The sequence below is a fragment of the Carcharodon carcharias genome, chromosome 17, assembly GCF_017639515.1.
Source record: "Carcharodon carcharias isolate sCarCar2 chromosome 17, sCarCar2.pri, whole genome shotgun sequence".
In the NCBI taxonomy this organism is placed as follows: Eukaryota; Metazoa; Chordata; class Chondrichthyes; order Lamniformes; family Lamnidae; genus Carcharodon; species Carcharodon carcharias.
In genome coordinates, this window is record NC_054483.1 from 104396319 (window position 1) to 104412930 (window position 16612).

Consider the following 16612-nt stretch of genomic DNA (forward strand, 5'->3'; position numbering starts at 1 on the left):
CTTCTCTCTCTGCTCTCTCAACCAGTCATCATGTAGTCCCCAGGAGACCAGAAAGAACTGATATTATTAAACACTATCCCCTTCAAATCTAAGGCAATGATCAAATCTCATTCAGAAAGGTTGTGGGGCAGATACAGAAAGAGTTAAATTGCCTGGACTCCACCAATCTTCAGTGGATGGAGATACTGAGTAAAACAAACTGCAACAAAATGCTGATCAGCACTGGATATTTAGACCAAGAAATGTTTTGCTTTAATCAGGGTTAAGAGTGGAACAAGGGCTGTACAGATAACGGTTAAAGAGAGTCAGGTTACAAACCTCTGTAGTGCAGATGAATTAATAATTAATTCAAAGAAAAACAGGAAGAGCTGAATAAAAACATATATTGTACAAATAAGTCGTTTGATCTCTAACCTACGTTGCTTTCTCCAGGAAATGCTTAGCTCTGGATTGACTGTGTTAATGGTTTAAACATTAATGATTCAAAAGGGTCCATCATTGTGCATCCTGAAGCAGGAAGCTGCATAACGGGAGTGATTGAGAAATAATTTGCTCCATTGGGATTCTGTACAAAGCGAGTGAATGGGAATGGGTTCATTCCATTGGGATCGTATACAGTGGGATTGACTTGCAAGGGGTTTGGTCCTTGGGGATTGTCTACAGTTGGAGTGAACAGGAAAGGGTTTGGTCCTTTGGATTCTGTACAATGAGAGTGAATGGGAAGGGGCTTGAGTCCATTGGGATTGTGTACAATGGGAGTGAATGGGAATGGGTTTGGGTCCATCAGGATTCAACAGAGTGCAGAACAAGAAATTGTCTTTTCCAATGGGAATAAATGTGCGGGTCACTGGTAGGTGTTAGATTAAGATGTGCAGTGTAGAATGAAAAAAGTTATTCAGGATGCAAGTGTATTGCATTGCCAATAAATAGATAGAGCACAAACACCCCTCAGCACTTTGATTTTTACTTTAAGAGGAATAACTGAACTCAGTTGAAGACAGAAAGACTGCAGGGTACTGATGGGGTGTGTTAGTTTAGGAACTGAGCTTTCACTTTGGGCACTTAGGTAGAAATGAAGCCCAGTCTCCAGGCTTTATCTCTGTCCCTCTTCTCTTCATCAATTTACTGTTGTTCTTTATTTAACACAAAATTGACAATCTCATTCGGAGATGATAAAGGATAGTGTAGACTGAAGATGACCTTCCATCAAACCACTCAACTCTGTATCTAACCCATACTATACCTGACAATGTTAGATGGGGACAGTGTAGAGGGGGCTTTACTCTGTATCTAACCCTATGCTGTACCTGCCTTGGGAGTGTTTGATGGGGACAGTGTGGAGGGAGATTTACTCTGTACCTAACCCCATGCTGTAATTGTCCTGGGAGCGTTTGATGGAGGCAGTGTAGAGGGAGCTTTACTCTGTATCTAACCCTGTAGTGTACCTGTCCTGGGAGTGTTTGATGGAGACAGTGTAGAGGACCACAAGCCCTCCTCATCTTCAGGAACACAGTAAAAAGTTGGTCGGGGCTGTCTCATATGGGCCCATGTCTCAAGCGCTACTCTCCTGTGTGAGTTGGAAGCTGGTTGAGTGGTTGTCTCCATTATAGGCACCGAGTTATTACAATGAAATGTTAATGGCCCGCACCCTAGGCTCCTGCTTTAGATTAACAGACTGACTGTGTAAATATTTGTTTTCTGATCTGGAAGCTCCATGATTCAAGTGGCTGCTCACCAGCAGTCATGCTCCGCAGAGACTCCAGCAGATTTTAACAGGATAATCGGAGTGTGTGACTTCTCACAGGGAAATAGAAAACCTCTCTGTGCAGGCCTGGATCAAATATTCATTTAGCATTGCATCACTGTAACCAAAACTGAGCCTCAAACTAACTCAACAGTTAGTTGAGAATTTTTATCTTCTTAATAATGCACGCAAGGGTGGCCCTTTCACAGGGATATATATCATTTTATGATTGGGTGACCAGTGTGTGTGGGGAATTTCAATGAGGGGGATTTTCCTGGTGGCGGAGCAGTCTCTACCAAACCCTGTTCCCATACTCTGGGCAAACCTTTCATCAGAACTGCCAAACTGTCCCGTTCAGTCCTGACGGGTATGGCTCCCTCCGTGCTCCCCACACAAACTGACGACCAGTGCTCCTGGTGGTTTTCTATCTCAGGGTGTAAAGTTGCAGCGAGGATTTGATACTCTCCATGTTGCTGTTTCACCAAATGATGCATCAGTCCGAGGTGAGTGGGAGTCTCAGGAGCAGGGAGCTGCACATTCACAGGCGACAGTTCCAAATGGCGGGGGATTTACGAGGGGATAAAGATCTGCTGATAGCTGAGTGGAAAAATGTAGCAGCTCATGTGAAAGAGTCTCATTAGATGGTACATTAGTGTCATGGTTAGGGCACTGGGCTGGAGACTCAAAGGTCAAAGCTCAAAATGCCATTGTGGCAAGTTGTGAAAGTGAGTTAAATCAATGTGCTCAGTTGTGGATTGGCATCAGGAAAAATGACCATGAAAGCTACCAAACCCCAAAGGTTCCCCTCAAGGAGGGGAAGGCGCCACCTATAAAACTTAGCAGGTCTGGCAGCATCTGTGGAGAGAAAAACAAAGTTAACGTTTCAAGTCGGTGTGACCTTTCTTCAGAGCCACCTCTACAAGGTCTGGCTTACAGCAAACTCCAGTACTACGCAATGTAGAATCTTAATGCCCTCAGATCAATGGAGAATGGGCAATAAATACCACCTCCTTAGCCTTGCCCAACTCCAGCAACATTTCACAAGGAAAGAAGAGATTAATCCCTGCCGTGTGCCCTTACAGTTTTCATGGGCTCCGTGCTCTGCGTGTTTTGTGTGCGTGCTTTAAGTTTTGGGGCCCAACCTGATCGGCCACGTTAGCCCCGATTGGCCTCACCCCATACACTCCAATCCTGTCATAACTCCGCCAGAAGGCCTGATACAGCAGATCACAAAGCTGAGCAAGAATTTCACTCCATCCCTTGCGAAGAGCAGAGCCTCTGCCGCAGACTGAAAGGCCAGTGATTGGATGTTATCGGAAAGATACCAAAACTGGTTCATGAGGAGGTGATCTTCAGGTGCAAAATGAAGAGAGCACCAAAACTGAACCTCTGTCCTGGGAGTGTTTGATGGGGACAGTGTAGGGCGAGCTTTACTCTGTATCTAACCCCGTGCTGTACCTGTCCTGGGAGTGTTTGATGGGGACAGTGTAGAGGGAGCTTTACTCTGTATCTAACCCCGTGCTGTACCTGTCCTGGGAGTGTTTGATGGGGACAATGTAGAGGGAGCTTTACTCTGTATCTAACCCTGTGTTGTACCTGTCCTGGGAGTGTTTGATGGGGACAGTGTAGAGGGAGTTTTACTCTGTATCTAACCCCGTGCTGTACCTGCTCTGGGGGTGTTTGATGGGGACAGTGTAGAGGGAGCTTTACTCTGTATCTAACCCCGTGCTGTACCTGTCCTGGGAGTGTTTGATGGGGACAGTGTAGGGGAGATTTACTCTGTACGTAACCCTGCGTTGTACCTGTCCTGGGAGTGTTTGATGGGACAGTGTACAGGGAGCTTTACTCTGTATCTAACCCCGTGCTGTACCTGTCCTAGGGGTGTTTGATGGGGACAGTCTAGAGGGAGATTTACTCTGTATCTAACCCCGTGCTGTACCTGTCCTGGGAGTGTTTGATGGGGACAGTGTAGAGGGAGCTTTACTCTGTATCTAACCCCGTGCAGTACCTGTCCTGGGAGTGTTTGATGGGGACAGTGTAGAGGGAGCTTTACTCTGTATCTAACCCCGTGCTGTACCTGTCCTGGGAGTGCTTGGTGGGTATAGTGTAAAGGGAGTTTTACTCTGTATCTAACCCTTTGCTGTACCTGTCCTGGGGGTGTTTGATGGGGACAGTGTAGAGGGAGCTTTACTCTGTATCTAACCATGTGCTGTACCTGCCCTGGGAGTGTTTGATGGGGACAGTGTAGAGGTAGCTTTACTCTGTATCTAACCCCGTGCTGTACCTGCCCTGGAAGTGTTTGATGGGGACAGTGTAGATGGAGCTTTACTCTGTATCTAGCCTTTGCTGCACTTGGATGAATGAACCGAAGTTTTATTCTTTAGCACTAACATTCTTGACATTGAAAGGCAACGAAAATGAATGAAAGGATGGAGCTCGTGGGATAGTCAGATGCGTAACTCGACATGTGCTATTTCTCCTCATAGTCTGCTGATTGGTAGCAAGTTCTTTAAACTAAGGAGCTCATAGTGCCTGATCGATCTGTTCCTCCATATGATGTGGCACAGCAAGTGAGGCTAGCTGCAGTTGAAGCAAGGGTAGCTTTCTCACAGATCATTTTAATTGGTAATTGGGACAGCACCATGTTAAATGTATAGGTTGGGACCTCTAGTTCAAGAATCTTCTTTCATCACTGTGATTTGGGGATGTGTCCAGTTCACAGTTGATGAGTTGACGATCTCATTGTAACTGTTGTAGTCTTCGATAGGAATAAAGGTTGGAGAATTGGAACCTCATTCCTATTAGGCCCAATCTACAGCAGGTTAGCAACACAACGCAATGAGACTGCAAGCTGCAATGGCTGTTTTGAGGGACACAATAACCTGACTTGATGGAAACCTCATGTTGTGTTGAACAAGGGTTTTAGTAAAGAGGAACTTGCGTTTACAAAGCACCATATTTCATCTCTCTGAAACAAGTCGCAATATCACACATACAACAGAAGATACCCAGTACAACATAGCAGCTACTGTACACACAGATCACACTAACAGCAATGTGATGAATGAGGAATGCCCCATTCGCAGTGGGGTCAGAACCTACCGACTGGTTTGTGCTCATTGAGACAAGCCAATCGTAGGCTGGGAGCAGGGATCGGGGTGTAGGGGAGTCAATGAAAACAAAAAAGACACCTAACAACCTAAAGTAATTCATGAATGGATACTTTTGGTTGCTTTCTGGTTTTGGTATCTTTTGTTGAACTGGAAAAAGTAAGGAATTTTTTTTGTATTTATACAGCGCCTTTCACAATCTCAAAATGTCCCAAAGCACTTTTGCAGTGTAGTCACCCTGTCATAATGTTGGAGATGCAGCAGCCAATTTTCACACAGCAAGATCCCACACACATCAATGTAAAAATGACCAGATGATCTGTCCTATTGATAATGGTTGAGAGCTAAATGTTGGCCAGGATAGTATGCACAGCTCCTCAGCTATTTTTTGAAATAGTACCATGGGATCTCTTATGCCCACCTGAGAGGCAGACAAGGCTTACGTTCAACATCACATCCAAAAGATGGCACTTCCAACAGTGTAGCACTCCCTCAGTACTGCACTGGGAGTGTCAGTGCTGGAGTGATGAAAGTCAGGGGTGCACAAGAGGCAAGAATTGGAGGAGTGCAAAGATTTCAGAAAGTTGCAGGACAGAGGTGGTTGCAGAGATATGGAGAGGTGAAGCTATTATTAGTTTTCCAATGTCAACATCCGGGGATCACCATTGATCAGAAACTGAACTGGACTAGCCATATAAAATACTATGGCTGCAAGAGCAGGTGAGAGGCTAGGAATCCTGCGGTGAGTATCTCACCTCCTGCGTTCTCAAAGGCTGTCCACCATCTACAAGGCAGAAGTCAGATATGTGAAGGAATACTCTCCCCTTGCCTTGTTGAGTGCAGCTCCAACAACACTCAAGAAGCTCAACACCATTTCACGACAAGCAGAACACTTGATTGGCAACCCATCCACCACCTTTAACATTCACTCCCTCCATTACTGACATAGATAGCCACTGCTTAGACAGGCAGACATTTGGAGGAGGAGGAGAGTTGATGTAGATAGTGGAGGGAATAGAATATATACAAGTTGCATTGACTTGGCACCTTTAACAGAGTAATAACATAGTGTTCCAAGACATTTCACAGGAGCACTATCAGATAAAAATAGCTTTGAGCCACAAAAGAGGGTATTCGTACAGATAACCAAATACTTGGTTGAGGAGGTAAGTTTTTAAGGAGGATTGTAAATGAGGAGAGAGATATAGAGAGGCTGAGAGGTTTAGGGAGGGAATTGCAGAGTTTTAGGCCTTGGCAGCTGAAGATACGGCCACCAGTGGTAGGGTGATGCACAAAGACCGGATTGGAGGAGTACAGAGGGTTGTTGAGTTGGAGGTGGTTACAGAGATAGGTAGACGATGAGAATTTTAAAATCAAGGTGGTGTCAGACCTGGAACCGTTGCAGGTCAGCCAGAGCCCCCAGACAGGTGCAGCTCAAACATTCTCGTTCAATGGGGGAAAGGCCCAAACCATCTATGTATTAAAATAACTTCAGCGCCAACAGATAGAAAGCTTAGGCAATGTGAGACTGTGAATCCTGATAGCTGATATAACCACAAGCTCACTGGAAATGTACTTGGCCCTCAGCTGGACTGCTGATTGCAGACTGAGCTAACATTCCCGATCGATTCCTCTATGCTCTCATCCTCTGAGTTTCTGAGCAACATGTGAGCTGCTGCCATAAGCTTCAAAATAATGATGGGAGTGGGGTTGTGGTGGTGGTGGTGGTGGGGGCGGGGGTGGCGGGGGGGCGGGGGTGGTGGGGGCAAAGCAGCAGGGCACAGGAGAGATGGAGAAATTTAAGCTCTGCCCCAGAAGCATCAGTGATTGATACTAGAACAGAAAGAAAATCTTTCACAATCTCACGATGCAACAGCCAGTTTGCACACAGCAAGATCCCACAAGCAGCAATGTGACAATGACCAGATAATCTGTTTCCTTCAGTGATATTGGTTGAGGGGTAAATATTGGTCAGAACAATGGGGGTAACTCCCCTGTCCTTCTTGAAAATAATGACTATGGGATCTTTTACTCCCATCTCAGAGGTTAGACGGGGTCTCATTTTCACATTTCATCCAAAAGGCAGCACCTCTGACTGTCGTCAGTACTGGCATAGAGAGCATGAGGTCCCATTTTCAAATATCAACATCCTGGGGGTTCCTGTTGACCAGAAACTGAACTGGCCCAGCCATGTAAATACTGTGGCTACAAGGACAGGTCAGAGGCTAGGAATCCTGTGGCGAGTAACTCACCTCCTGACTCCTCAAAGCCTGTCCACCATCTGCAAGGCATAAGTCAGGAGTGTGATGGAATACTCCCCACTGGATGAGTGCAGCTCCCAAAACACTCAAGAAGCTTGACACCATCCAGGACAAAGCAGCCAGCTTGACTGGCACCCCATCCACAATCATTCACTCTCTCCTCCACTGATGGACAGTGGCAGCAGTGTGTACCATCTACAAGATGCACTGCAGGAATTCACCAAGGCTTCTTAGACAGCTTCTTCCAAACCCATGACCACTACCATCTAGAAGGACAAGGGCAGCAGATACATGGGAATATCACCATCTGGAAGTTCCTCTCCAAGCCGCACACCATCCTGTTTTGGAAATATATCGCTATTCCTTCACTGGCACTGGATCATAATCCTGGAACCCCCTCTCTAACAGCACCATGGGTGTATCTACACCACAGGGCCTGCAGCGGTTCAAGAAGGCAGCTCACCACCACCTTCTCAAGGGCAATTAGGGATCGGCAATAAATGCTGGCCTAACCAACAGCGCTTAAATGCCATGAATGAATGAAATAAAAAATATGAGCCCATGATCTTCAGGCAGGAGTATTCCTCAGTAAGCTGCCACCATGTGAGGAACAATTTTTGTTTGTTGATATCTCATTCATACAGAGGAATAAGGTAGAAGACAGGTTCAACTTTTGAATGGGGCTCACAAATAAGGGGTCAGTGCTCTGATCAGAGTACCTCTTCCCCTGATATTGGGTAACTTCTAGTCTCCATTGTTTCATAACACATACAGGTCTCAAACCAAACTACTGAACGTGGACCAACAAAATGCAAACACCATGTCTGGAATAGTGTTAGATACATAGTCCCATAACTTCCAATCTTAAGGTGGGCATCGTACCTTGGAGGTACCCCATAAAATGCACGGGGGGAGCACTCCAGAGGTCCCCATGCTAGGAGTGCACGGGAGAAACCTCTTCACTCTGAGGGTGGTGAACCTGTCGAATTCTCTACCACAGGGGGCTTTGGAGGTCAAGTCATTGAATATATTTAAGAATGAAATAGTTTTCTAGACTCTAAAGGCATCAAGGGGTATGGGGAGAGAGTGGGAGTATGGCATTGAGGTAGAGAATCAGCCGTGATCATATTGAATGGCGGAGCGGGCTCGAAGGTCCGAAAAACATACTCCTGCTCCTATTTTCTATGTTTCCAAACTTAGAGAGGAAGGTAGAGAAGAATCAGAGTAATCAAAAGTTGAATCATGATATTCATAGCAAAGCTTGCAGATTCGCTGTAGGAGACACACTTTTCAAGTGGAATTTTGGAAGGGGATCTCGTTGGGTTCTTGGTACAATTTCTCAGAAACTAGCCCCTCTCCTTCCAGGTGGAAGTGGAAGACAGAATTGTTCGAAAATATGTGGACCATCTTCGCGATAGGGAGACATACCAACAACCAACTATTCCGTCTGTGATTAATGTCGAACCATTAATCCCTGAGGTGACAGATCGACTTAGAATAGACATGCCCAATGTCTCAGTAGAGTTGTCTAACCCTGAACTGCCACTTTCTAATAATGCTGCAGTTCCTGATCATGTCGATCCTGTAGAAGAACCTCAAGTGGTAGAGTTACACCGCTCTAACCGAATAAGGACAGCCCCGCAGAGATTTTGGGCAGAATTTTCTGCCCTCCAGGCAGGTGGGCCCGACCCAATCTCCGGTGGCTGGGGAGCCGATCCCCACCGGAGAAGCGGGCCCTGTCGCCATTTTACGTGGGCGGGCCAATTAAGGCCCGCCCAGCATGACGTCCACCAGGAAACGCTATGTGCCTCCTGTGCGGGCGGGGGGGGGGATTCCCCAAAAGCGAGAGTGTGCTCTTTCACGCATGTGCACAAAAGAGCGCACGTCTCCCTGAGGCTGAGTGCTGCCTCAGGGAGATCGCTGAGAGCTCTAAAAACAATAAAAATAGAAAAAAAAACCCGCTGGTGGATGAGGATTCATGTTTTTTCTATTCCCTGCCGGGGCTCCTGGTCTGCCTGCCAACCTTAAGGTTGGACGGACAGGTCCTTTAATTGTTTTAATGATCCTGCCAGTGCCCTCAATTGGCCATTGGCAGGTTAGCGGGCGGATAGCTGATTTTGCTGCGGGCCCACCTTCCTGAAAATTTAAATGGGGCGGGGTAATGTCGGGGGTTCCACCCGACCGCCCCCTGCTCACCAACGGCAAAATTCAGCCCTTTATCTTTAGTCCCCTGGATTGTATATATGTATATGTTGTTGGAAACTCTAATGTTCTCTGTAAATAGAAACTGTAAAAATCTAAAGGTATAGCCTCTCCTTCTGTGATTTTCTGGGAGGTTCTGACCAATGTGCCGTAAGCGGAGGTAATCTGGAGGGTGGGGCTTCCTGTCAAGGATCCTGTTCAAGCATGTAGCATTTGTAAAGCTCTCTGTAATAAGTTTATCTGATTCTTCTTATCTGAAACATGCCTGGTACATCAAGACATTACAATGCCATTTGCCTTCTTAACGGCTTGCTGCACCTGCATGCTTGCTTTTAGTGTTTGGTGTACAAGGACATCCAGGTCCCTTTGTACATCAACATTTCCCAATCTATCACCATTTAAATAATACTCTGCCATCCTGTTTTTCCTACCGAAGTGGATAACTTCACACTTATCCGCGTTATACTGCATCTGCCATGTATTTGCCCACTCACTCAACTTGTTTAAATCACCTTGAAGCCTCTTAACATGTTCCTCACCACTCACATTCCCAAGTTTTGTGTTGTCAGCAAACTTGGAAATATTACATTTGGTTCCCTCATCCAAATCATTGATATATATTGTGAATTGCTGGGGCCCAAGCACTGATCCCTGCGGTACCCCAGTAGTCACTGCCTGCCACCCCGAAAAATACACAGTAAAGCTCCCTCTACACTGTCCCCATTGAACACTCCCAGGGCAGGTACATCATGGGGTTAGATACAGAGTAAAGCTCCCTCTACACTGTCCCCATCGAACACTCCCCAGGGCAGGTACATCATGGGGTTAGATACAGAGTAAAGCTCCCTCTACACTGTCCCCATCAAACACTCCCAGGACAGGTACAGCACGGGGTTAGATACAGAGTAAAGCTTCCACTACACTGTCCCCATCGAACACTCCCAGGGCAGGTACATCATGGGGTTAGATACAGAGTAAAGCTCCCTCTACACTGTCCCCATCGAACACTCCCAGGGCAGGTACATCATGGGGTTAGATACAGAGTAAAGCTCCCTCTACACTGTCCCCATCAAACACTCCCAGAATACGTACAGCACGGGGTTAGATACAGAGTAAAGCTCCCTCTACACTGTCCCCATCAAACACTCCCAGGACAGGTACAGCACGGGGTTAGATACAGAGTAAAGCTCCCTCTACACTGTCCCCATCAAACACTCCCAGGACAGGTACAGCATGGGGTTAGATACAGAGTAAAGCTCCCTCTACACTGTCCCCATCAAACACTCCCAGGACAGGTACATCACGGGGTTAGATACAGAGTAAAGCTCCCTCTACACTGTCCCCATCAAACACTCCCAGGACAGGTACAGCACGGGGTTAGATACAGTGTAAAGCTCCCTCTACACTGTCCCCATCAAACACTCCCAGGACAGGTACAGCACGGGGTTAGATACAGAGTAAAGCTCCCTCTACACTGTCCCCATCAAACACTCCCAGGACAGGTACAGCACGGGGTTAGATACAGAGTAAAGCTCCCTCTACACTGTCCCCATCGAACACTTCCCAGGGCAGGTACATCACGGGGTTATATACAGAGTAAAGCTCCCTCTACACTGTCCCCATCAAACACTCCCAGGACAGGTACAGCATGGGGTTAGATACAGAGTAAAGCTCCCTCTACACTGTCTCCATCAAACACTCCCAGGACAAGTAAAGCACGGGGTTAGATACAGAGTAAAGCTCCCTCTACACTGTCTCCATCAAACACTCCCAGGAAAAGTAAAGCACGGGGTTAGATACAGAGTAAAGCTCCCTCTACACCGTCCCCATCAAACACTCCCAGGACAGGTACAGCACAGGGTTAGATACAGAGTAAAGCTCCCTCTACACTGTCCCTGTCAAACACTCCCAGGACAGGTACAGCACAGGGTTAGATACAGAGTAAAGCTCCCTCTACACTGTCCCTGTCAAACACTCCCAGGACAGGTACAGATACAGAGTAAGATCCCTCTGTATTATGCATAGTCCACCTGATTTGCAATCTCTGGTGAACTGATTTACCATACCGATGTGACGTTTCCATTTCCCAGAGCCTGACGGCTTACTAAATGAAGAAAACTTTACATTTCTGTAGCACCTCTCATACCTTCGGGTGATCGCAGCCAATGAAATACTTTTTATAGTGAAGTCACTAATGTAACGTAAGAAATTCAGAAACTAATTTGTGCACAAATTCCAAAAGAACAATACTGTACGATTGAGCGATTAAGATCCCAGGGAAAACAGCCCTTCTCTTCATTGCAGCAATGGCATGGATTCTTTGACATTGACCCAAGGGGGAAAAACAGGCACTTGTTTGAACATCACCTCTGGCAATGCAGCACTCCATTAGTAGGCTATAAGCCTACAATTTATACTAAAGACTCAGGAGTGGAATTTGAACCCAAAACATTCTGACTCAGAGGTGAGAATGCTACCGAATGAGCCACAGTTAACACCATGCAAGCCTTTCAATTCTCTTGAGTTGACAATCAATTTAGTACCAATTAGTGGCAGTTTGCCATGAGTCTTGAAGTAATGTCAATGGAGTTTGAGTCATTAACATAAAGAGTGCTTCAGTGATTGTGCTGCCTTTGTTCTTTCAATTCCTTTGTAGCATTGGGCTCTGTGAGTCCTTAGGGAGAGTTTTAAATCAACAGTAATGAGACAATGAAAGACAAAGTGAATTAATCACAGAATTGCAGAACACCATAGGAAGCCATTCAGCCCATAGTGCCTGTGAATGGACTATTTGAAAGGACTATTCAATTTTGTCCTCTTCTGATCTTTCCCCATTGTTCTTTAAATTCTTCTTTATCACACACACATCTTGCTGGTACTGTACCAAACAGAGTCATTCTTGGCCCTGAGATTAAAACAGAAAATGCTGGAAATACTCAGCAGGTCAGACAGCATCTGTGAACAGAATCAGAGTTAACGTTTCAGGTCGTGATTTCTGATCAAGGGCCATATCACAAAGAATACTAAGCCTGAGGTTTGGGGAATTTTAAAATTTATCATTGGATATAGATTTTGAGAGTAAACTAGCCAGATATAAAAACAGGTTTTATAAACTTGCATAGGTATGTGAAAAGGATGAAATTAGCAAAAGTAGACATGGATCCCTTAGAAGCAGAAACAGGAGCAGTTAAAATGGGGAATGAGGAAATGGCAGGGACATTAAGCAAATACTTTGTATCTGTCTTCATGGTAGAAAATACAAGACATTCAGAAATACTGGGGAATCAAAGATCGAGTGCATCAGGGTTCTGAGTGCGGCCTGCAAGACATTTTGTCGACCATTGCCCAGGCGCAGGGTTGCCAGATTCTGCTGGTTTCCGTCCGCGTGGTTTTTTTTCCTGCCAGTGGTACTAAAGTGATACTCACACAAAGCAAGGGTGCGTGAAGTGAGATGCAACAAAAAAAAAATTGCTGGAAAAGCTCAACAGGCCTGACAGCATCTGTGGAGAGGAAGACAGAGTTAACGTTTTGAGTCCATATGACTCTTCATTGCACACAACATTGACTGTGAGAGCCGTGCGCACCCACTGCGTCCAAGCAAAGCGCTGCTACGGTTCAATCGGCACACCCCGCAAATTCTTATTCATGGGGTCATGGTTCGTGCACATGCCCGATTTCAATCTCGTGGCCCATCGAGATGGAGGAGGGCCACTTATGTGGCCCACTCACTACCAAAGGTTGCCCTTCACTGGTCTGGTGAGAATGAGGAGCTTAAAGAAAGTAGTAAAGAAATAGCACTGGAGAAATTAATGGGACTAAAAGCCAACTGGTGCAAAATCCTGAAGCACTGTGTGCAGTTTTGGCTGCCCTATCTAAGGAAGGATGTACTTGCCTTAGAGTGAGCGCAATGAAAGTTCACTGGATTGATTCCTCGGATGAGAGGATTGTCCTACAAGGAGAGATTGTGTGGATCAGGACTATTTCCTCTGGAAGTTAGAAGGATGAGAAGTAATCCAATTGAAGCATATAACATTCTTAAGAAGATTAACACATAACTTGCTGGGAGGATTTTTCCCCCCTGGCTGGAGAGTCTAGAACTAGGGGTCAAGGATTAGGGGCCTACCATATTCAACTGAGTTGAATGGAAATTTCTTCATTCAGGGAATGGTGAATCTTTGGAATTCTCTACCCCAGAGGGCTGTGGAGGCTCAGATGTTGAGTTAAGAGCGATAGATTTTTGGATTCCAAGGGAATCATGGGATATGGGGACAGTGCAAGAAAGTGGAGTTGAGGTAGATGGTCAGCCATGAATGATAGAACAGGTTTGAAGGGCTGAATGGCCTATTTGTGCCCCTATTTTGTATGTTCTTATATTTAGGTTTGGATTTCCAAAAGGTGCCACATCGTCGATTCTTGACTATGGTCAGAAAATATTGATTTAGGGAACAGGTGGCAGAAAGGGTATCAAACTGACAACAAAACAGAAAAAAGAGACTCTAAATTGGGGGTGCAGTTAATACGGAGGAGAACTGAGACAAAGTGCAGGAAGACATTAACAAACTTGTAAAATGGCCATTTACTTGACAAATGAATTTCAATAAAACTAAATGTCAGGTAGTACATTGTGTAGAAAGAATAAGGAGGACACATAGCACCATCTCTACTGGGAATTTCTCTCCCATTGTGTCTAAATAGGGTGGAGGAACAGAGGGAGCTGGAGGCACAGACACACAGCTCACTAAAAGCAGTGACACCAGTTAATAAGGCCATAAAAAAGCAAACAAAGCACTGGGGTTCATTCCAGAAGGATAGAACTGAAAATTAGAGGTGACAGAACCCTGGTTAGAGTACACTTAGAGCACTGTGCACAGTTCTCATCTCCATATTCTAAAAAAGAATATAAAGGCATTGGGGAAGGTGCAGAAAAAGATTTACAAGGATGATATCAGAATTATGAGGCTATCAGGAGAGACTGAACAGGCTGGGGATTTTTTCTCTAGAACACAAAAGACTGAGGGGTGACCGAACAGAGATCTTCAAAACTATCAAGGGGTTCAATAGGATAGATATAGAGAAAATGTATCCACTTGCGGCCAAGGCCAGACCTAGGGGCCATCAATATAAACTAGTCACTAATGAACCCAATAGGGAATGCAGGAGAAACTTCTTTACCCAGAGAGTGGTGAGATTGTGAAACTCACTACCACAGGGAGTAGTTAAGGTGAATAGCAGTGATGTATTTAAGGGGGAGCTGTGTAAAAACATGACGTAGAAAGGAATAGAGGATGTATGATAGGATGCGATGAAGTTAGGCTCCTGAGAGAAGGCTCGTTTGGAGCTAGGCTAGGAATCGTGCGGTGACTCACTTCCTGACTCCCCAAAGCCTGTCCACAATCTACAAGTCAGGCACAAATCAGGAGTGTGATGGAATACTCTCCATTTGCCTGGATGAATGCAACTCCAACAACACTCAAGAGGTTTGACACCATCCAGAACAAAGCAGCCCGCTTGATTGGCATCCCACCCACAAACAATCAATCCCTCTACCACCAACGCACAGTAGCAGCAGTGTGTACCATCTACAAGATGCACTGCAGGAATTCACCAAGGCTCCTTAGACAGCACCTTCCAAACATAAGACCACTACCATATAGAAAAATAAGGGCATCACCTGCAAGTTCACCTCCAAATCACACACCAACCTGACTCGGAAACATGTCACCGTTCCTTTGCTGTCGCTGGGTCTAAATCCTGGAACTCCCTCCCTAATAGCACTGTAGGTGTACCTACACCACAGGGACTGCAGCGGTTCAAGAGGCAGCTCACCACCACTTTCTCAAGGGCAGTTAGGGACGGGCAATAAATGCTGACCCAGCCAACAGCCTCCACATCCTAAGAATGAAAAAAAATAAAGATCAGTGTAGACTAGTTGGGTCGAATGGCCTATTCCTGTGCTGAAAATACTATGTAACTTGTATCTCAATTGAGAGGATAGTAGAGAGTCAGCCTCCAAGTGCCATTCCTGTAGTTGATGAAGGTTGGGTTTGGACTCTACCTAATATGGGTGAGGTGGGGCTAGATGAATTATCATTGCATGTGCCTGCTGCATCTTCATTAGTATCCAAGTTTCTCAGTGGGCATCTGGTAACGAGAAAGCATCTGAACTCACATCAAATAGGTCAATGACTGAAGAAAGAATTTTCATTTCCATAGAGCCTTTCATGACCTCAAAGTATTCCAAAGTGTTTTACAGCCAATGAAGTACTTTTGGTGTGCAGCCACTATTGCAACATAGGGTAATGCACAGCAAGCAATTTACGCACAGCAAGATTCCAAAAACAGCGATTGAACATGATGATGACCATGAGCAGATCATCTGTCCACTGAGTCACATCTGACACCTAAAAAGGACAAATCAATGTATTGATGCTTTTATTTTAAATGGGAATTTTGTTAATGTGGTTTACATAAATGCACAATTCCTTTACTCTGATCTCACAGATTCTTACTCCCTGACGATCCAAAACCCTGGAACCAAAGTGGGAGAGATTGGTCTGGTTCTCCATGCACTGGCGCAGGAGGCTGGAAATACAGAACTCTGGTCCCTTGGAAAAAGAAGCCTCACCATTGAAATCCAATTTAAATATGGATTCTCACCATCAGGCACCATTTCAGAAAGGGATTCTCACCATTTGGGCTTCCCTTGAAGTGGGAGCGCCCCCCAACATCAAGTCTTGTAATGAGGATGAAGTCTCATTAATAGGACTCAACTTAAAGAAGGTTTCTTTAGCCTTGTCCAGTGCCAGAAGCTGATTTGCCTTCAGTCCTTGGTGGCACAGATGTGAAGGACATGAGCCCGCAAAGTGTCTGGTGTCATTGCTCAACGTTTAGAAACCAAACAATGATACTATCAAGGTCACCTGTCATGACTCACTGGTTAAGTGCACAATGTACAGTAGAAGTGACCAAACAGACCAGGTAGGTCCCAGCTTTCATCCTACAAAGATAAACTGAGGCTGTATTGTCCTCTCAATTGGGATTAAAAGATTCCACAGCACTATTTCAAAGAGGAGTAGGGAAGTTCTCCTGGTGTCTTGGAGAATATTTATTCCTCCATCAAGATCATGAAAGTAGATCATCTAATCATTATCACATTGCTGTTTGTGGGAGTAGCTGTGCACAAATTGAGCTTCCTACATTACAGGAAATACATTTATATAGAGCCATTGGAACCTCAAGACATTCCAAAGTGCTGTATAGTCGATGAAATACTTAAGTAATTCATTGGCAATAAA